The sequence below is a fragment of the Typopeltis vanoorti genome, chromosome 8 (genome assembly GCF_054136105.1).
Source record: "Typopeltis vanoorti isolate ZY-2024b chromosome 8, IOZ_Tvanoo_1.0, whole genome shotgun sequence".
NCBI lineage: Eukaryota > Metazoa > Arthropoda > Arachnida > Uropygi > Thelyphonidae > Typopeltis > Typopeltis vanoorti.
The window spans coordinates 113,598,753-113,621,479 of record NC_143556.1 but is presented as its reverse complement, the minus strand read 5'-3'; the positions used below and the strand labels follow the sequence as shown (position 1 = coordinate 113,621,479).

At 36.9% G+C, this 22,727-nt stretch overlaps 1 protein-coding gene across 2 annotated transcripts in view; it reads right to left on the bottom strand.

Annotated features, from left to right (window-relative positions):
• LOC150104293 (protein NDNF-like) overlaps nucleotides 1-21,985 on the bottom strand; it is a 67,240-nt gene extending 45,255 nt beyond the window's left edge. For both annotated transcript variants that reach the window (XM_090396898.1, XM_090396899.1), the window contains exon 1: nucleotides 21,805-21,985. The gene's annotated coding sequence lies outside the window, so the exon portion shown is untranslated. The remainder of the gene's footprint in view (nucleotides 1-21,804) is intronic.
• Nucleotides 21,986-22,727: the final 742 nt, after the last annotated feature.

The following is a 22,727-nucleotide window of genomic DNA, read 5'->3' as shown; positions in this document are numbered from 1 at the left end:
CTATTCAAAGTGTTTTCGGTGAAATAAACATCAACTGCTTTTGATGATGTGTTACGAATCTCTAATTAGTTGTGATTAGAGAGAGAGATTAAATAGTTTATCGGATGGAGGGGAAAGTAAGAAGTTAAAGTAAAATAGTAGCGGATTCGAATTATATGCATCTGACTTATAATGAAATTACTTTTAAATAGCATTATTCAGATTGAGATTCTTGTGTGAGCAAGTTTTCCCATGATGACTATCTTCAGTGGAATTATTGAAAATTGTCAAATGTCTTTAGCGGAACTTGTTCACCAGCAAAAGATGAGAAAGGTATGAAATACAAAAAACATTTGGAATATCTTTCAAAACTATCTTTAAACTGGGACGAGGTATAGTTTCAGTGTTCTTCCCTACGACCCTTGCATATTCGCGAGACTAGAGAAAGGAGGATCTAAAAATACAGCTAAGGACAAGTGACATGATCTTCACCTAAACATAACGGCCAAGAAAACAAGTGGAGCATTTAGCGGCCTACTTTTTTTTTCTTCTGTTAGGGCCGTGTCGCGTTGTCAGCAGAACCCGCCACGAGACATCACGTACACCTTTCATTGTTCCACTTGCATGAACACGTGACATTGCCTATAATTCCTTCCCTCACTCTTTTTCCTTGAGTCGAACGCCTGTTTTGCCTTCTGCACGTGATGGAGTGTTTCCTAATGGCACAGACGTATTCGTCTTGGCGATTCGACTGAGGTAAGCAGCTGCGATATCTGGCTGAGAGAGAGAGAGATCGGAGAATGACAAATTATTATTACACTGTAACGATCTGTCGAGAAAATGACGGAGAGAAATGGATGGCGTTGTCGAGAGACGGCGTTTCTCCTGCATTCTGGTGGCGGAGACATCTGAGTTACTTGACTTCTGTGTAGCAATAAGTGCGTAAACACATCTGTGCAGGTAAAGCGCGCGGAATATTGACACCCACACAATAATATTTGTCATGCTAAAATAGAGTACGTTCCTCGATGCATCTGGAGCAGAGTGAAGGGCTTTCAGTTTGAAAATGTACTTCTAGCAAGAGATGACGGTTAAATTAAATGAGTCAAATGTTCTGGAGTATAACGCTTTATGAAGTTTTTTACCGATTCTGGCCATTTATACTTCTGTAAGATGAAAAGAAGAACTCTTCTTCAGTTCAAATAAGAGCTCTTGAAATTATTTTTGCAATAACTTCTACTGATCACAGAAGAAATCTTTTCAGAAAAATTCATATTTTCTGAATGGATTTGTAAATTAGAAATAAAAATTTATATTGAGATTTGAATACTTCCATCATCTTCAGTACAAGAATATTTGTTTTGGGGGACATCTTTAAAGGAAGGGCACAGAATGTTTCTTGTGGAACTGTGAACGACACGGTGATTATTTATATTACGATGATAACAGTCATTGACCTTAAGGATACCACGACCTGATCAGCAAGTGTGTAGTTAGGAAAGGTCGGGTGGTGATAGCTGCTAGCACAAGGCCAGGTTTATCAACAGGTAGAAATGGTAGAGTTATCATTATTAAACCAGAAGTGATGATTGAAACTCGTAGGGGTGTCCGCTATTTCGTGTTTTTGAGTGCGTGTTCCTTTGAGGTGTCGCAGTTTCCTGAAGCAACTCCTTTTTAATGACAACTGATAGGATTAGTTCACTGCTCGTCATGTCTTCAAAATCACGTTTCATATAAATGGTTTTACTACCTGAGCGAAGCACTTGTGCCTTCCATACAATAAATATTAACACCTGATTCTGTTTTGTTTGTTTGTTTTCTTTTTTGAAGACTGAAACGATCGTTAATTAGAATTATTTTATTTTTTTATAACTAAACCAGTTCCATAAACAGACTAATTGAAATACCTCCACTTAAAACATGCAGTTACAACACTTGTTAAAACTTATGTTTTAACTTATTAAAATTTATTATGTTTTAATTAAATTAAATTAAATTAAATATAATTTAATTAAATTAAGTTAATATAATTTAATTAAATTAAGTTAATATAATTTAACTAATTATGTTAAAACTTATTTGTTTATCCGTGTTCCGGTGTTCATTCCCTCACAGTTTCTGAAATCTGAGACATTATATTTTAGTTGGGTGGAGCTGAGAATAATAGGAAAGAAGCAACTGTCACAATAAGAAATTGTGTTTGGTCTTTTCTAAAGATCTGAGATATTAGTATTATAAAAATTAAGACCAAGAGTAGAAAAGTATTTATACAAGAGATGCGATTATCAATGAATATTCGTGAAACTGACGTCACTACTACACTACTACTAGTCTATTAAAGATGGAAACGGAGATTATTATGTAAGGAATCCATCGTTACCAAAATAACCTCGCATAAAGAGAGCATCATATTCTGTACAGTTTCTTTAGGTATTGAAAGGTATACGAATTAAAAAAAAAAAAAGAATAATTGATATTGCTATCAGCAAAGCACTATGATTGGAATTTGTGGTCAATTAAAGAATGTCTTAGATAGGTTTAGGGAAAGCTATGAAAAGATTATTGTAACAGCGTCCTTAAGACACTTACAGATGGCAATATCGAGACCCCAAACATGCATCTGCGAAACCGGAAGCAATAGTGGTGTGCTTGCTTTTCGGGATGAAAAATCTGAGATTTTTGAGAGAAAAACCTACCTTGCAACTATGAGATCGGCTAAATCACCTTCATTACAAAATCTCCGATAATGGTACTTCGTCTCCTAGGCGAGATGCGAACCCAGGATTCGTTAATTTCACCACCTGCGAATCTTTCACCTCAACGTTAAACAATTGTTATTGTTAATTCTTCCAAATTTATTCAACCGAATATTACTGAATGAAAGCAATTGATGATCATCCGATTAATCATCTCACATTTTACATTTAAGGCGACGTTTTATGGTGATAATGATGCAAATCTTGGATAGAAGAATATAAGAAAGAGAAATTGAGGGAATTATTAACTGTAGGTTTAGAGGACAACTAGTGAAAGGTGGTCAGGACGCGGGAGACGAATCTTGTGGAAACTCAAGGAATGTCCTGAATGAACTACGGTAAGAGAAGATTTTTGGCCTACAGTGAAAGAATAGAAAGAAGGAAGATGCTTGAGAAATCAACTTCAGTAGTTGTTTCACAGGTGCCACACGCCTTTGATAACTGCATGATGAAAAGAGAATTCTCTGCTTGTCTTTCACTGGTCATTCTGCAGATCTCTCACAAGCTTAATCTTCTAAAGAGATTTTCAGCAGAGCTTACTTGATTCTGAACCTTCAAATATATTTAGATTTTAATGCTTTTAAATCACCAACCTCCAAATAAATCTTAGATACGTCTTTAAGTTCTGTGGATATGCGTTGATGATGGCCGATGCTCCAATGAAACAATGAGAATGCGCCTCTCACATATTTTCGAGTTCCGAGGCTCCTTACCTGTTTTGACTTTAACCTAATTGGGTAAATTACATAATATTTCGCTGGTATACATTTCGATATGGTTTTGAGACTTCATCTTCATTATTTTCAAGGGTACCTAAAGTAGTATATAGCTTTAATGTTTTCAGAACTCCTCGGAACAGCTTAAAAAAAAGTTCTCTGAACTTACTTTAAAGAAAATTGTAGGTAATGCGTGAAAATCTCCTTCGAGGGGGGCCACATTTTCTGCGACAGTCAAAGCTCTTTTTAACGTATTTATTCTTACTCCCTTTCAGACATGACGTAAAAAAGCGTGTAATCGCAAATATTTCTTCTTCAGACGTAAAACGGTATATGCCTACTTAGCGACATTTCTGCGCAGGCATGTTGCCCCGTCAATAGTGACGTCGAAATTCCGAAAAAAAAAAAAAGTGTCTTTCGAAAACTTACACTCTTCTGGAATTCTATTCATTTCGCCGACCTTAACAAAAGTCTCATTTTTCGTGCATCCTGTTCATGAAAACCGTCAAGAAATGTTCAGTTTATAAATGTTCAGAATTCCTTATTTAATTGACTGCGCATATTTCATAATAATTAATAAAACTATGTGTAGAATTAGAAGTAAATTTAAATTCATTTAGTTAATATGAAAAGCTATAATGAATTATTATGATGATGACGTTGAATTTTGAACTTGGTAGCGATGATTCTCTAAAACATATGAATAATTTAGTAATCATTGTTTACTTATAATATTGATATATCCTTCAGAGATAAGCAATCTGCGTTTGCCAGCTTGATTGTTGATATTTAACAACAAACAGGCTCTGGATTCGAGTTCCACTGTTGCATGGATGTCTGGGAATGTCTTCAGGCTGTGTAGGTGATTGAAAGAAAACGTCATAACTTGCTTTAAGACCTCCATGCTTATTGCGACCCTAAAGGAGCTTAGGGATAAAAAGTATCATATTTTCTATAGAGCAGGGATCTCTGATTATCTAACTCTGTATTTTACAGGAAATGCAAAATCTAAATATTCGTCTGCCTGCTTCAATGATGAAGAGGAGAGGCTTTGGGGGACATTATTTTGTGAAGTTCACTAGCGACCAGGAGTGAAAGAGGGTGCCAAATTGGGGTCTTTATTCAAATATTTTCACTTTTTTTATAAGACGTTTTCTCATTGCCTTTTTTTGTCGAATGTTCCTTCGACGATTCTTGAAACTTTCCTTGTGATTTTAAAATACTTGCTTCAAACTGTTTACATTTATTGCAAGCTCTGCTCTTCATTTTAAACCGAATATTGATAGTGTGATAAATAGTTTATATAAATATAACTGAACTATTTCAATTAAATAAACTTTGGAACGATAGTAGTTACTGTAATTAGAACAAATGTAGTCATAACTTGAGCACATCTTATGAAAATAAGAGAATGTATAAATACACATTTTCAAATAAATGCTTAGGTGTAAAAGCAGTTGTTTCATTTGTAACTGATTATCCTACTTTTATGAGAGTGTTATCCAGTCCTACGAAGAGCGGAATACTTTTGAGAACTAATAACAAGGATGTAATTTTCTGTGTTGCTTCTTCCATGTTAAATACGTTTTTAATGATAATCACCAGCGCATATAATGACCTCCATAAACTAAATTATTGATCATCTACTAAGGAATGACCCTCACGTGCGTATAGAATTCAAGGCTACAAATAGATCTTTCCATTTGCTAGGGCGAGGGTCGCTAACGACTGTCGGCCTCCGTTTTTATATACACAAAGCTCGCTGTGAAGATCGAGTAACACAGACAGGGAGACGTACTGTATTCAGAAAGTGCTTTAGACGTGTCTTCTCCCGCGGAGACAAAAATAAATCCTCAAGACGATCGTCTGGGTACCGAGTAGTGTGGCTGGATTGAAGGTTAGCCGCATTACATTCCGTGTGATGTTTTCGTTGGGCTAAACTCCGACGAAAAATAGTGATGTTATCGCGACATTAACAAGAATAAATTGGGAAATGGCCAGCGTATTTGTAGCACGTGGATCTTTGGAGGGATGGGGGGAGTAAATGTCAGTACATGTCATAAAATGTCGTAATATTTAACATGTCGTAATGCGCGAATGGGGGTGGGTGGGGTTGTTTCATCCGTCTAACATGTCATGTCTGTTGAAAGAGGAAAGCCATCCACAGATCAAGAAAGAAACCCCTAAATTGTTGACGAAATTCTCTTTTACGCTAATAGGTTCGTTTATGTGGTTAATCAGAACGAGTCCTTTCCTGGTTTCATTTGAATTCATTATGGGCCGATAGATGACGCATTGAGTATTCAGATGTATTTCCTCATTTTTTTTTCAATAAATGTTATAAGGACAAGTTGGAGTCGCACACATTGATAAGACGTAAATCATATCGCATGACTGCACTTTTGACATTTTCCTGACGGAGCTATCTAGGGTGGTTTACAACATGCACGTGAGTTGATTTTCCAATCGTGCCAGCACCTATCTCCATCGATCAAATTCAGAAACTAGAACTCGCATATCAGAGAACTGAAAAACACATAACGAAGGTCGCGTTTTATTTATTTATTTCTCTCGTAGATAATTGGCCTTCTAACCGTCTTAAGACGCTGCAATAGACAAACGGAATTATTATTTTAGTAAATTAATGTCATTGAAATCATATCCAGACATGCTATAATTATGGTAACTCTATCATGTCTCGGAGACCCCCCAAACAGTTGGCTTTTAAAAGGTATTCTATTAATTGTCTGAAAAATAGGACATGAATAGCCTCCTGGCGGTCTGAATCATTGAGGCATACAAAAAAATCACGAATAGATGATTGCCTTTATATTTTCATGAAGAAACTAAACGAAGACGGTGAAGATTGTCGTGTGTGTGTGTATATATATTACCGTTGGGTCGGATCGTTTATATCTGTTGTATTTATCTGTTATATTTTATACCAAGACGGAGAAATTAGAAGGAAAAGAATTCCATCGCAGGTCAGAAGATAAAATTGAATGACTAGAGGAGGGGGTAAGGCAGAGAGGGAGGAAGAGAACGCCATTTACACAAAAATACGAACAGCTTCATGAACTATTTAAAAGAAATAACTGTGAATAACTATTTCAACCCATCCAACAGATGCTGCGAGATCCAGGGTCACACCAGAAATAATTAATAGGATTTGTTATATTCTGCAAGTGGACTTTGCTAAAAAAGATACAAACCAGTAACTTAGTGACTAACGTCTTGTATTCGCTAGCCTACCCATCCCTCACTCCCACATGCATTGGCATCGGTATTGCTGAATCTTACACTCCTAGACTCGTAGGTATGAGCATCGGATTGTTCACCTCCACCCACTGAGCACATGTGGGCTGTGACGTCTTAACCAGGCAGATCACTCGTGCCAACTGCTAAGATCCTTGTCGTTTACGAAGGCGCAAAATTATTAGCACACACACCATAAATATTTTTGTGTGTCTGCTGAACTTCCGAAAGGAAAACTATAAATAAAATTACACCGAGGTGCGTGTTGTAGAATTTTTGCTTTTTAGTACATTCTAAGGCAGTGGATTTAGGTTATATGGGGATTAGGACAAATTAACTTAAATATGAAATATATTTCAAAAGAAGCCATTGGTTGAACGGTTTAAATAAGGTTAAAAGCGGTTAATTTTAATTTCCGTGTTACTCCATGAATGATCTTATTTTTAACTAAGTCAGATGAGTTTGCATTGTATTTTGGGCGTTTTCATTTGCTACGATGTGCATGAATTTAAAGCCGCTCCATTGTATTATCTAACGCCATCTACCCACAAGACTAGATTACTCCAGCCACGTGCTTTTAGATCATGAGGTTAACGATACATCAGAAGCATTTAAAATATGCTCCAAGCGCATTAAGTAACATACCCAAAATGCTGTCTGAAAACCTTTGTTACGATTTCCAACAATGAATTATCTTTTAACAATGGCGCGCACGTGTTGTTTTCATATGGCATTCTTCGTATTGTGAGGTGTGGGAAGCGTTGTGGAGATTTCTCATTAAATATTGCTGGTTCATGCATTACCCTATATCATGTGCTGCTATCTAATACCATTCGTCACGTTTGTTTCCTGTAAGAATTTATTTTTACATTTAGAAAAGACACATTGGGAAGACAAAAAAAAAAAAAAAAAGCGCATTTCCTGATAAGTAGCATTTCACTGGAAGCAAGAGCGCTTTTGAAAATGAGATCACGTTTCGTTTATGACCTGTTTTTATTTTCTTCGCTCGTTAAATTTTTCTCGTTCCTGGTTTCCTTATTCAAAGAGAATCAAGCAGTAGTGTCTAGAGAAATAGTTATATCGGGAAAATATTATACCTTAAAGGAACTAAATTGAAGTAAATTTCAAGGAGAAAACGTTGCAAGATTATGATGGCAGTGACGCTTTGTGAGTGCGTATGTGTGTGAATTTCAAATGATAGCTCGATGAGGTTGTATGATAAAGAGGAAATAGTAAATAAAATGAAATAATGTTACTTATAATATGCATGTGATACATGAAAAATACGTGATATACTAACGGGCTATAAATTAATTACAGCACGTTATCATAAGTGTTGAGCTGTGTAATGTGTTCATGTAACATTTATGGACTGGTTTATTTGACGAAGAAGGTCAGTTACAGTTCCTTTAAGAAGATGTTTGCACAAAATATTGCGCAACATTTATTGTATTGCGCACAAAGAATATTCATCTTTGGCATTGATCAGCGTAAGTACCGAAGAGAAATATTAATGCCACTGTCACCAGACGGTGCATGTGGGCGAAGACGGTAGTGTTCAATTAATACAGTACAAAAGGTTGAATAAATTTATTGCTTTCCAATTGACTAAAACCTCTTGGACAAAAATGTCAGGTGGCCTTGGGCCTACACACTGTTCTGTGTTTTCCTTGTAACTCTGTTTAGCCTTGCTTGTGTGTCATGGTCTACATGAAAGGTTAAGGGAATTGAGCTGCATCGTATAGATTTCCACTTCTGTATAAATTCGCCAATCTTAATAATTGTTTAAACTAAAAAGTCTTTGTTTAGGAATACTCCAGGATCACTAAAGCTGGAAGACAAGTTTTTGTTCTGTTAATTGCACCTAATGTGTTTTTTCTAACCATGTTTTTTTTTTTTTTAAATTTTGCAATTCTGACTTGAATGTTTCTTAGGAAACCCCGGCCAGCATCCCGTTTGAGACTAGAAAACTCGAAATTAGTCGAAAAAAAGTTCTTATAAGTGTTCCTCTTATGATGTACCAGGAGAAAACGGAGGTCTTCCCAATGAAACTGCACACCTTCTTAAAATCTGTTCTCATATTGCATGCAGGGAAATCTCACCTTTGAACCAAAGTAAAAATATCTCTGTCTTAAACATGCATGGCGGTGTGTGTACTGGGGAGAGGGACACACAACGACTGTTCGACTTCCCTTTATAATCCAGTTTCCAAGGTGTTAACCTGCAACTGTATGCGTACACCATCTTGTGCAGGGAGCAGTTCGCACGACCTTTACCGCGGGTTGCCCTTATTCTGTGTTTCTTTGTTCCGTTCGTGTCCTAGAATGCCATAGGTCGTGTCCTTGCTAACACATATACACTTTCCAGTGAGACACTAATTCCGCATGTGGATTTTTAGGACAAGCTTCCCACCTACTGTCACCATAACCCTTTTACTGAGCACGTTTTTATGAGCAATCCTAACTCCAGAACACTGACGTTGCATTAACAGCCCCTGTTAAGTAACTATTAGAGCTTAAGAAGATTAATAAATGCTGAGGATTGGGGTTTTGTAGAAGTCGAAGGTGAAACAGCTATCCTGGATGAATTGTGATCCTTATATATTTCGATCTCCTTACACTGAAGTCAAATAGTAAAATATATGTCCAATAATTATATTAAAATGAAATGTAAATATATACAGTGTGCTCGTTAGGTAATGAGACAACAATTATTATATCAAAACGAAGAACTATATTTGGAATTGTAAATTACACAGATTCAAAATAATCTCTCTCCAACTTCACGCAACGTTTACATCTGTCGTTCGAGTGTTCGAAAGCACGGTGGAAGTCCTGAACGGGAACCTCCTTTAGTCTCTGAGTCACACCGGGATGAATGTTCTCAATGTCTCTGAAGCTCCCCCCTTTCAAGGCATACTTCATCTTTGAGAAGTGGAAAAAGGCTGCGTGCCAAATCTGGCGAATAGGTGGGATGTTCAATCGCACAGATAGACTTCGAAGCTAGAAGCAGCTTCAGAGGCAGCTCACAATGCGCGGACGTGTTGCCACGCAACAAAAACCAGTTCTTTCTGGTTTCTGTTGCATGAGATGTGTCAGGAAAGAACTGACACATGAGGACGTACAGATATTGCATTACTCCTAAATAATACTGACCGTTCACTGTGGTGCCCTCAGGAACATTCGAGGTGGATTATTCCAGCAGCATCGAAAAAACATTGTCTAGACATGTGATTTTTGCAACTTTGTTTTCTTCTGCCGGGGAGAAGACATTCACACCATTCCATGCTCTGACGTTTCGTTTTCGGATCAAAGTGAACACATCAACTTTCATCACCGGTGACAATTCTTTGCAACGCATCACGATCTTGATCAACTGTATCGATAAAATTTTGACAAATTGCAATACGGTGCTCGCTCCCCCCCCCTCTCTCTCTCTGTTCGTGTGTCAACCTGTGTGGCACAAACTTCGAACAAATCTTCCTCTTGTGCAAATCTCTTTCTAAGATTAATCTGGCAGTTTCCTTACCGACACCATGCTGTAGAGTGAGTAGCCTAGTGGTTATTCGCCTGTCATGGGCAACAGTTTCCCTAACTTTCGCCACATTTTCATTTGTCTGTGCAGAAACAGGAGGTCCACAGCTTGGTGGTTCATCCTCCAGGGACTCCTTCTCCTCTTGAAACGTTAAAATCCAACGGAACACCTGTGCACGGCTCAAACAGTCATTGCCACAAACTTGTAGCAGTTTTTCCTAATTTAGAGTAAAATTTTTATCACATCTCTTTGCTTCATGACGCAACTTCTGACAAGCTCCACTCACACACATACACACTCTTACTTTAACAATTGCCACACGAAAACTGCTGCGTCACCCCACTCGAAAGTTGCACCTACGATTACAACGCAATATAGCGATCAAAACTATAAACAGATTTGTTGCTTTTATTCAAAGGGCTGTCCTGTAAAAAATGAATCTCATTACTGAACGGGCACACTGTGTATACATGCAACTGCAATAGGATTAATTAAGCACTTCTGGGAAAGTAAATCTCAACTTGAGTGAAAAGTCTTTCATGCATAAAATCGTCAGAGTTTGCTATATGCCAATTGTTGTATTGATGACTAATCCGAGTGGATGTCCGATAATAATTTCCACTGGAAAGAGTCGCTAAGCTAAATCAGGTAACCGAGTCGGTATATTACGAATCATTGCTATTTCCGAAAATAAATGACGATTTATAGAATTATGTGCACATTAAACGTTTCAATCACCAAATAATCACATTTAGATTTTCTTTCATGTCCTTTTTACAATCGCTGAGATTTTTTGTGAATCCATCAGCGACTCCGTAGCTAAGTCAATAACGTCGATGAACATCGGAACGATTCTTTTTATGTGAATTCCACCTAGGATAAATTGCAAACATGGTGCCAAGCTAAGAAATAGATAATCTCGACACCCTAAATACATTCATAACTATCCATGAGTCTATTGGTGGAGAGCTGAACGAAAAAATCGTCCACCAATAGACTCATGGATAGTTATGATCGTTCAGCTCTCCACCAATATAACGGTACTGTCCACTGGATCAACTAAGCTAGCAACATGAGTCCGAATTTTCTCTAAGATATAATTACCCAACCATCAGGACATTATTTAGATTTCCATGAAGCCAAGACAGGCGATTAAGTCCATTACACGGTTAAGGAATGGATGAGTGCTAATTTATGATTTGCTACATAAATAACTAATAAATCACTACTTATGAATGTAGTTTCCACATTCATAAATATTTTTCATATCAGAGGATTATGGCATTACAGTTTTTTTTCCAGTATCCTAAATGGGGAAACCCACGCAGGTGTTTTTTAGCCACACGGCGTGTCGATGTTCTATTTTTCTACTTTTACAGTTCGATTTAAGCGTATGTAAGTCGGATCTTTAAGTTACTATGTTTGGAAACTATTTCTCCCGCACAACAAAAAAAAAAAGCTTCATATTCTTTATTAAATTCTGAATTAGGCAAACCTTTCTTAGACGGCTTTATTTTCCTCAACAATAACTTATTAAGTAATCTTGGCATCCATAACCGTGTCTTGCTGCAAAAGGAATTTATTTTAGTCAGCATCAACTACCATCTCATAACTTTTCTAAGAATAACTTACAACAACTCGGCCACTCCCCTGGCTATTCTTTAGTTAATCTCATTCTTCTGCTCCGTAACCTTGTGATTTTCTTTTTTTTTTTGGAACAACAGCTGATACGCAGACGATTTCCTCCTGGAATAATTACCGTCCACAATATGTTATTTTCGATTTCCTTTTCTTACTTATATCTTTTCAGAATTTTCCTTAACTGCACATTTATCAGATCATTCAATTACTTTTTTTCATTTTAATTTTTATTTAACATATAACAGGATTCCTTAAATATAAAGAGCTAATAAGCTTCATTTCGGCGATATAAACAATATTTTAAATTAAGGGGATATAAAATCCACATTGTTTCAAAACCGAATAAGAAACTCAAAGATTGGAATCAGAGAGTTTCATGCCGAATATAGTAAACTATAAAGTATCGGCGACACTAGCGTGAGCTAATGCAAGTGACCCTAGTACGTAGTACTATACCGGACAACTCGTTGCAAAGGTGGGGAAAGTTCAGATTGCTATTCTTAGGTATTTCCATAATGTAAAAACACATTTCCTAGGAAATGTATGCTGTTATTACATTATGGCGGGAGGTCACCACCCAGACCGGTTTCAGCCTTTTTTGAGGTTTCATCAGTGAGTAGCTAGACCATAATACTGTTAAACTGTGAATGAAACTATGTTGTGTATTTTGCTTTTTTTATTCACATTTAACATTGCTTGTTATATGTTAATCATGACTTGTATAAAAGTTATTTATTACTCCTTATTTAAGAATTATTATTTAAGTATTTATTCTGAACTTAATCAGCTATTAATTTATTAAACAATAATATGTGTATAATTTATTATAACTTATATATATATTATAACGTGAATATTATTATAGTTATCTGTATACGAAATGAAAGAGTTGATTAAGTAGCTCTAATATATTCTATTTATTGTGTTTTTATTAACTCAATGTAGTGGTATAGCCTTATGTAACATTAACGAAAATGTTTACGTTCATTTGTTGTCATGGAAACGCATGAAATAAACGAGCGCGAGTGGAACAGAGCAGCGTGAGCTGGGAGAATAATAATAATAATAATAATAATAATAATAAAAGAGTAACAGGAGAGTTGGGATGGAATTTTTGAAGTGAAGGAAGCAAGGGTATAAACTAGAGAAGTGGAAGTAAATGAAAGGTTCTCAATGGCAGAAGTTAAAAGGGATAATATTTATATGCGAGCAAAGACGAAGTGAATCTTATAGTTAGCTGAAGGTGAAGTCAGCAGTAATAATAAAAAGAAATTAATGCCGTAATCGGATAATATAAAATGCTGGACGTTCAGTGAAGGATTCTGAATAAACCCAGTTGGTCTAGAATTACGACTTATTTCTAATTTGCCCTAAGGAGAACTACAGTGTTTAATTGTTTAATGAGTGATAACAAGGATAACTAAAATACCCTACAGTTGATGTCTAGAGTTCTGAAGCGCGATTAATAGTGTTTTAGTTATAACTGTGGATAAGTCTTATAGATGTGTTCTTAAGTGAAATAAATATATTTTAAAAGTATACTCACAACGTAATTGATGTACTAGGAACTATTTCTGGTAAGGACTATCATATTGAATTATTTCAATGCATGAAGAATTGAGTGTTAATTGCGCTACGTTTAACCTAACTTTAACTGTGGAAATTCTTCGAAATTGAGAATTGAAGATAAGAATTGCTTGAGAGATATTTACAGCTATTAGTGCCTGCGATATTTTGTGCTTATAGCATGGCTGAGAAATGTGTGGAAACTGATTAGATAGGAAGTTCTATTATGTTTAATTAAGTGTAGGAACTTTGTGACTCAGAAACTGAGAAAGTGTATGTGAAAGTCTGGAAGATTGAATTAATGTGATTGAATTGACCTAATGTTTAACTTGATTATATTATTTAAAATTAGAAGTAAAATTTATGTATGTGTTATATAGCTTATATTAAATGTTCATTTTGTTAATCTAATTATTGTGTTTGCCTGAATTCCTTTTTATTGCACCGTTCACAAAAAGTCGAATCTTGCGGGAATCCCAGGTAGAAAACAAATACTTCGGCCAGAATGAATGAGGAGACTGTTAAATAGCTTTGAATTGATCCTACTATTTTATATGGACTTACCTAAGGATAGAGTGGCGCAGTATAATAGAAATTTCTCTACCCTTGGATTGGTGATCAATTTACAATTAGTTGTGTTTTATTTTATGAAAGTGACTTAAACAAGATGGCGGATTCGAACATGAAGAGAACAACGTCACGACAATACCAAAGTGTATAGCGAAAAGAACTTATATACTCTGCTATACGAGTTTCCAAAGAGGTGCAACCATTAAGTTACTTAAATATAAAGAGCTAATAAGCTTCATTTCGGCGATATAAACAATATTTTAAAGTAAGGGGATATAAATGGTTGCACCTCTTTTGAAACTCGTATAGCAGAGTATATAAGTTCTTTTCGCTATACACTTTGGTATTATGATCTAGCTACTCACTGATGAAGCCTCAAAAAAGGCTGAAACCGGTCTGGGTAGTGACCTCTCTCCATAATGTAATAACAGCATACATTCCCTAGGAAATGTGTTTTTACATTATGGAAAATACCTAAGAATAGCGATCTGAACTTTCCCCACCTTTGCAACGAGTTGTCCGGTATAGTACTACGTACTAGGGTCACTTGCATTAGCTCACGCTAGTGTCGCCGATACTTTATAGTTTACTATATTCGGCATGAAACTCTCTGATTCCAATCTTTGAGTTTCTTATTCGGTTTTGAAACAATGTGGATTTTATATCCCCTTAATTTAAAATATAACAGGATTCCTTTTTGTATTAAGTATTATCTTCGAGAGAAATGAACATAACTGTCATTAGGTATTTGCATAAAAGTAACCTTATTTTGCACTTTTTATGTGTATTTTCCACTAATTTATTAGTGGAAAATACACAAACTGAAATGAACACACCCACCCACCCACACCCACCCACCCACTCACACACACACATACACACAAAGAGTTTCGGCGATATAAACAATATTTTAAAGTAAGGGGATATAAATGGTTGCACCTCGTTTGAAACTCGTATAGCAGAGTATATAAGTTCTTTTCGCTATACACTTTGGTATTATGATCTAGCTACTCACTGATGAAGCCTCAAAAAAGGCTGAAACCGGTCTGGGTAGTGACCTCTCTCCATAATGTAATAACAGCATACATTCCCTAGGATATATTTTCCACTAATTTATTAGTGGAAAATACACAACTGAAATGAACACACCCACCCACCCACACCCACCCACCCACTCACACACACACATACACACAAAGAGTTTCGGCGATATAAACAATATTTTAAAGTAATATTTTAAAATCCCCTTAATTTAAAATATAACAGGATTCCTTTTTGTATTAAGTATTATCTTCGAGAGAAATGAACATAACTGTCATTAGGTATTTGCATAAAAGTAACCTTATTTTGCACTTTTTATGTGTATTTTCCACTAATTTATTAGTGGAAAATACACAACTGAAATGAACACACCCACCCACCCACACCCACCCACCCACTCACACACACACATACACACAAAGAGAGAGAGAGAACTGTTTGCAGATCCAAGGAGACTTTATGGATTTCATTAACACTTCCTGAACAGCATTATGCACTACAGAATATAAATAGCTAGTTAAAATATTGGATAATTCAGGATACTTTACCGAAGACAGAGTCATAAATCATGGAATCAAATTTATCAAGTAATTACTTCAGGAAATCCGCCTAATATCGTGAGGTACGGATTTTCCTAATTTTCATCCCAATTGACGCTCACGCGTAGACCTACACTTTTTGCCGTGTAGGCATTCAGAACCGAAATCCTACGGAATAGGTTGGTTACTCCTTATTCCTGGAGGTATCCTATGACTGTAGCCTGTATGTTCATGGGGCCGATTTTCCTGCTTGCGGGATGAAAAACCGCAGATAAACTGGGGGGGGGGGGGAACCTGCTGCCCACGCCCGGTTGGCTATGGCTGAGAAAGATCCTTAAGCTCCTCACATCGTCGACGGGAATGGAACCTAGTACACTCCTTCCCCAGGCATATGGTTGCGAAGCGCAAAGCCACTAGGCTAACCGCACGGACGGTAAGGATTTAGCCTATAAAAACTGCTAGGATTAGCCATGACATCAATTCAGAATAACCGGAGTGTAGATAGCAGAAATGGACATGATATAGATAAGTGCATTTGAACCAATATGATGCCCTTCCCAATCACTATCTAACTTCCGGATATCTTTCATCTGAACGAGCAATCGAAGGATTTGATTGTTTTTGAGATGATACACAGCAAATATCAAGGCAGATACAGAAGCACTTTCCTGAAAATTCGCTTCGTCATTTGACGACGTGATATATCATGCAATTGTGTAGTAATGATACGGAAGATGTTGCAGTGAGGGGTACCTCGACCGGTAAGAAAGTTCTCTAGAAAAACGTAATAAGGACTATATAACTCCCAATCTGTAATATTCTCACTGCACGATGAGTCCGTAAATTCGTTCTGCTAGTACTTAAAGCTACTGTTGTAGATGTCAGTGACAACTTCTTGCCTTTGGAATAAGGAGGCTACGGATATCCTGTACACTGAATACGTGAATGTGCTTTCACCTTTACCGGAGTCTAGACATTAGTAGACTCTTCGTGATGGGTAAAAATGGCTATAAGCCATTTTTTAAAGGCATCGCGTTTCATACTTGTTGAAATTGGAATCTGGATTCAGATTAATCCAGATGGTCTATCAATGGTTTACATTTATCAAAGCATGTTTTTTGACGTTATTAAAATATTCGTCATTTTCGTTCTATCTCCGAAGATCAAGTGATATTTTTTGGACAGATGAATCGTTACTGTTAATTGCAAACCATCACTCATCATTAAACTAAGAACGGCTGTTAACCGTCGCTTACTCTGCTAATGCCGACATCCACCACATACAATTAATTTGAGGTTTTCAACCAGTTTTCATCTGAAAATATCTCGATAACTCTTGCCTTGCATAAGTTGTGATAATGAGGAAACGTTAAGATCACGGGATTTCCTAATAAACTGTCCACTGTGTAGACTTTAACGGACTCTGCGTGCTCTCTTACTATTGCTGTTTAAAAAAAGAAAGAAAGAAAGAAACACTTAAGTTGAAGCCGTTAACAGACAGAAGATCTCACTTTTACTTGGTCTTTGGAGTTTCTTATCCCTGGACAATTCGATTCGACAAGTGTAAGATCCCTTGGGGAGCACAAGAAGGCTCTTACGAGATCGACTAAACATCGCGTTATATAATACGGGTTTTTACATTTTCTGGCTCCAGAAAAATCAGGTCATTCTCCTCGGGAACGGAATGTTTATATGTTTCTTAGAAGGAAACAGACGTTTCTTTTATCCCTTTACATCGACTACAGAGTGTCTTTGCTTTTTCCAGGAATCCTCGAAGCGAATTCTCAACTCCTTAAAATGCTCGTATCGCTGAATCATCTTCGAGACTAAAGTGGCACGCACTTATACGTCATTGACATGCTGACAGTGTCACTTGGCCCAAGCTGCCGACAGCTAACAGATGTTGGCATTAAAGGAAACTTGAAATAGGTGATAAAGCCTCTCCTCGCTAGTCTACTCATCACTGTTTGTATACGTAAAACAAGAGGTCGCTTATCGGAAATTCGACCGGGCTTCCATTAGCCATTACTAACAACTACTAGATACAAAGCAAAGCCATCTTGTTTTCTGTGTTTAGAGATTTTTGCAGCTCCTCGAAACTCTTGGAAATTCAACACCTCTTCGGCTGTCATTTGGCCTTTGTTCGCCCTCTAAATAATGCGGCAAGGGCTTATTTTCTGGTCATACACATGACCCTGACTGTGACCTAGTTTGGCAGAATATTTTTCATAATTTAACTTGCTCAGTAACTTGTAAATATTCGTTGATGTGCTTACCCGAGTCTGTTTTAAGTGACCTGTCCAAATGGAAATAAACCATCGGAAGATAATTACATGGCTGAGAACTGGAACTTCAAACCGTTGTACCCTTTAAATGTTTTGAAACTCGAACTGACCTATTCAAGTATTAAAGTGCATACGCCACTTCAATTATATTAATCCCATTTGCCCGATGCTATTGGACGATCAGACTGTGCGTGAAGTTAAACAGGATAAATTACGTAATAAATTATCATTATGTTTCTGCGGAAGTTGTTCTTACTGCTGTCACAGTTATCATTTTTTTTTTTTTTTTGGCGTGGGTACCGGTCTCATTAATCTTTGCTTGATAAATGAATCGTTGTCGGTGTTTAGCTTGGCGGAGTTGATATTCCGGAAGCAGCAAACGGCGTACTATAATCCGTACAAAGCTTCCCGCTTATTTCTGTAGGATCTCGAACAACAACTGCCAAGGTGGTTACCATTCTGTTACGTAAGGAGTGATGCAAATTTAAGTAGCACTTAGGATGTGTAAATGAGGCTTTGCACAATTGGGACTGGATTCTCTGGTTCAAGTTCTACATCAATCAAATCTTTCTCTGTGTGTGGTTGTCATTGGGCTGCATCTGAAATGCATGCGTTTCTTCCTGTTCCATTATGAAAGATGTTCATGTTAATCTGTCGTATGTATATTAGCGATAACCAGCTACAAAATGATTATTCGTTATGTGCAGCGATTCTTTTTTAAGGTGAACATTAGTTAACTGATTAGAAATTGATCATTATCCTGACGAAGAAAGTAAGCGATGTTTTAGTTTATACTCTGCTACAGAAACGACATACGAATATTTTTTCCATATAAATCCTACCCATGAAGGGTGTAAGCCTTGTACTATCGCTTTCTTTTATTATGGAGTAAGGGTCAGATAATCAGAAAACCCTTCTTTAGAGACTAAACATGAAGCGTTTTTCAGGAGACTCAGACTTCCAATAAGCAAGATGGTTGTCTAAATCGAGATGAGATATATAGAAGACATAAATACCTATTGCGCCGGGGGTGGGAATTTGAATCCCATCTAAAACGCAAATCGAAAGGTGAGTTAGTCTTATTCGGACGTGAAAAGATTTTTTTTTCCCCCAGGAAACTCGGGAACTTTCATTCCAACAAAACAGACAAACCTCCCAGAAGGATACACGCCGTTCACACACATAATACAGTAGCTTATACTACACATAATTGCCTTAGCTGCATCAGCTGTAATTCCAAACAACCAAGCAAAACGTCTACGATGGGATTTTAATCCACTGCTTGTTCGTTGAACAGTGAAGTCCATATTCAGCCAACGAGGATGACTGAATTATTTTAATTGCGTACCGAGGCAACTACGTCTCTGGGAACGTGTCATCTGCTTACAAATAGTACATTTTGGACGGACTGCTTTTCTTGTTGGTGAGAAGCAAAATCGGAATTTTCTGGAAAAAAAAATATCTTAAGTTTCATCTTTGGGCTTTTAAAAAATTAGAGGTTTCTTGTGTGACGAGATTAGAATTGATCTCTATTACATTTCTTTCCACTGATTGACGAATGACTGCATGATACGGAAGAGATGGGAAGATGAATAATGGAAGAAAGGCCGGTCTAGTTTTCGACTCTCTCCTTAGTAGCAAAACCTGCTAATTCTCTTTGAGTAAGAAGCCAGGTAATGTGATTAATGTGTCAGTCCCTTTCGAAAAAGAATTGACACTGTACGGAACCTTTGTAACTTTCCACACGAGATCTTTTAGTGTTAAAGAGACGTAAAAGGCGTCTCTCGACAGATTTTCTATTTCTGCCTTCGCAGCAATCGATAGTTGACATGTACACGCTGCGTTACTTTCAGACACGCGACTCAGCTATTCTAACCATTTACCTGGCCTATAGGGGAGAAGAAATAATTGGAATTATTGCTTTTATAAGTGGAACTCTAAATCAAAGAGCTAATAAACGAACGCGATATGATTTTTCCTAAAAGTACAGAATCTACAAATGCAAAGGCAACTCAAATCGAGGCTCATATAAATTCTATATTATCTACTTCTAGATATTTCTTTAGAAGCTTCCATTGCTCAAATATTAATTTGTTTTACTTGGCTGAATCGTATACATACTTTTAATGTCAACTGTTTAAGGCTGTTAGTCTATAATTACTAGCTTAAAAGAAATGCTGTAACTCTGGGTGGACGTGATTGGTTAGGTCTTCGAGGTCATGGTTTCTCATTATTCTGCCCACCAGAAGAATAAGAGGACTCTGCCCATACCTGGAAAATCTGTCCATATTTTTACAGACTCCACCTTCAGCTGCTGGAAGGATAAATTCGGAAAATCCTTAGAATCTGACATAAAGTAAGATTCGCACACACTCGTATATCGAAGTAAGTTTTCTTCGAATTTCTTCCAGAAACGCTTAAGCGCATCGTCATATATGAAGAATTAAAAAAATGTTTCTGGCTACGATATCTTCAACAGTTGGAGACACAAAATATAAGATTTTATTTTATATTTAGCATTTAAAACGTTTTTGTGTGTAACTCTTACTAGAAATGTGTCTATTCAGCTTTTTTTTTTCCCTAATTACCACGTACTCTGCATCAACCTTTGCTCACTCAGATGACATAAACTGTAACACATCGTTCCCTACTTGTACTAACCATTTCACTACTAGCTTTAACATTCAGTGAGCTTAGTTCCTTCCATGTCAATTATTTACTGTCGTCAACAATCAAACTTGCTTAATATCAATAGCCAAAAGCATGCAGCGTGATGCAATTGTTAAGACGCGTGCTTAACAATTGTGTCACACCTTCAGCCCTAAACTCAGGCGTCTGAGGTTAATTTATTGCTAAAAATTAGTAGTGAAATTGCACATATTATCATAATTACCTTTTCAGGAGCATAAAGTATTATAAGTATTTTGAAATTATCTCAATTCAATTCAATTAATCATATGTTTAGCAATTAGTTACATTCGATTGCTTTAATCATGTGCTTTGCCTCGGTCATTTCGAGAAAACCGGAAACTTAATTGCATTAGAACTCCTAAATTATTAAATTGTATTAAATTCAAAGTTCTAGTAATAAATTTATTACTAGAACTCTGAATTTATTACAATTTAATAATTTAGGAGTTCTAATGCAATTAATTTTCAGTTATTACTATATAATACATCTCTCCGTGGATCTTAGTAAGTCCCAAGAGAGCAGAACTAAGGATTCAGATAAATATTGATGATTAAGCAAATACATCGCTAAGCCGTGTGTTAATCATAAACATGATAAAATACGCGCATACAATAAAAATTTAAATTACCAGCACTCTTTATCATAAGAACATGTGTCCATATGTGCAGTTGCCGAAGCCTTGCTATCATGAGACTTACGTAAGGCGTTACACTCCGTTAAATACCTGCCTCTGATTGAACCGACAGATTAAAAATAGATTAAAGACTACAATTGTTGATCTCTATCTACTAAAAGATGGATCACAAGTCTAGCTGAAAGCGAACAACAATTAGCTATCTCAACAATAGCGAACGTGATGTTGCCAATTATCGATTATGATGGATTATGTTAATTGTTGAGAACTCAATTTTATCTGCTGAGTTATCAATAATTAAATATCATACACGTGCGTATACATTTAGAAAGCATAAGATAATCTGAAGTTAACAATTATAAATTTCTCTTCCTAAAAAATAATTTTCTAAGAAAGAAGCACTTAAAAGTACATAGAAGAGTGATAAAAATATAGAGAATGCAACACATAAAAAAATATTTAAAGAGAATAAATACTAAGTGTGCATTGACCCCGAATGCTGTCATTCTTAACCAGACACTTTTATAAGTAAATTACTGTCTAGTTGTATACATAACAGTAATTAGAGCAACATAACAGGCTCAGCAGCAACTTACGTTACAAGTCTTGTCTTCTTCCTTGTAAGCACTCCAAATGGCACGACTTCTCAACAACGACTAAATATTCCCGCCTTGCATTTCCTCACCCTAACCCTGTTTCGTGCTGCGTCTCTAAGTTGTTGCTACTGTCGCAGCATCCGTCGTCGTCTTTGTAAACAGGGACAGTCGTAAGGTACAGCAGGCAAGACGGTACACAGCTCGTTTTCAGTGCACGACTCGTGGTGTCACGTGACAAAGCCCTCGCGCTGACACGAGCGGCAATTGGATCCAATTAAGCTTTAGCTCATTCACCGAGAGAGAGAGAGAGAGAGAGAGAGAGAGGGCTACCCGATGTGAGAGAACCGTCCCGGGGATGAAGGGGTGATGCGGAATGAGATGATGAATGGAGAAAACGAAAGACGCAAACTCACTCGGAGAATAATACAGGAGTTCTGCCAACGGAAACAATTGGTACCACTTCCTATCGAGCGGGAATGCAACTCATTCGCCGTGCACAGAGCATGTGGTGCACACTTTTAGCAGTTCTTCATTAGTTCTTGTCATTGAATATTAGAATGACGACGTTCGAGACCTTTGTCGAGTGGTGGTGCCGACGTGAATGCGATTTTCCCTACATTGTAGGTTATCGGAAGCCATTCTGTCTGGAGAAAATATCTTCAGATTTATTAACCAGCTAATGATTTGCAATAGCCAGGTGGAGACGGTGTAACTTCCACCAAGTCAATTTGTATACGACTAAAAGACTGTGGAAATGCTTTCAGGGTAGCGCCTTCGCAGCCACTTGGAGAAAGTCGCAACGTTTGCACTTCGTTTCGGGAAGACCAACGTTTAGATCCTGTCTAGGACTCTAGGTACCTTTATGAGGTTCTTTTTTATATAATAGTTAACTGTTTCCAAAAAAAAAGACAAACCAGCTCGAA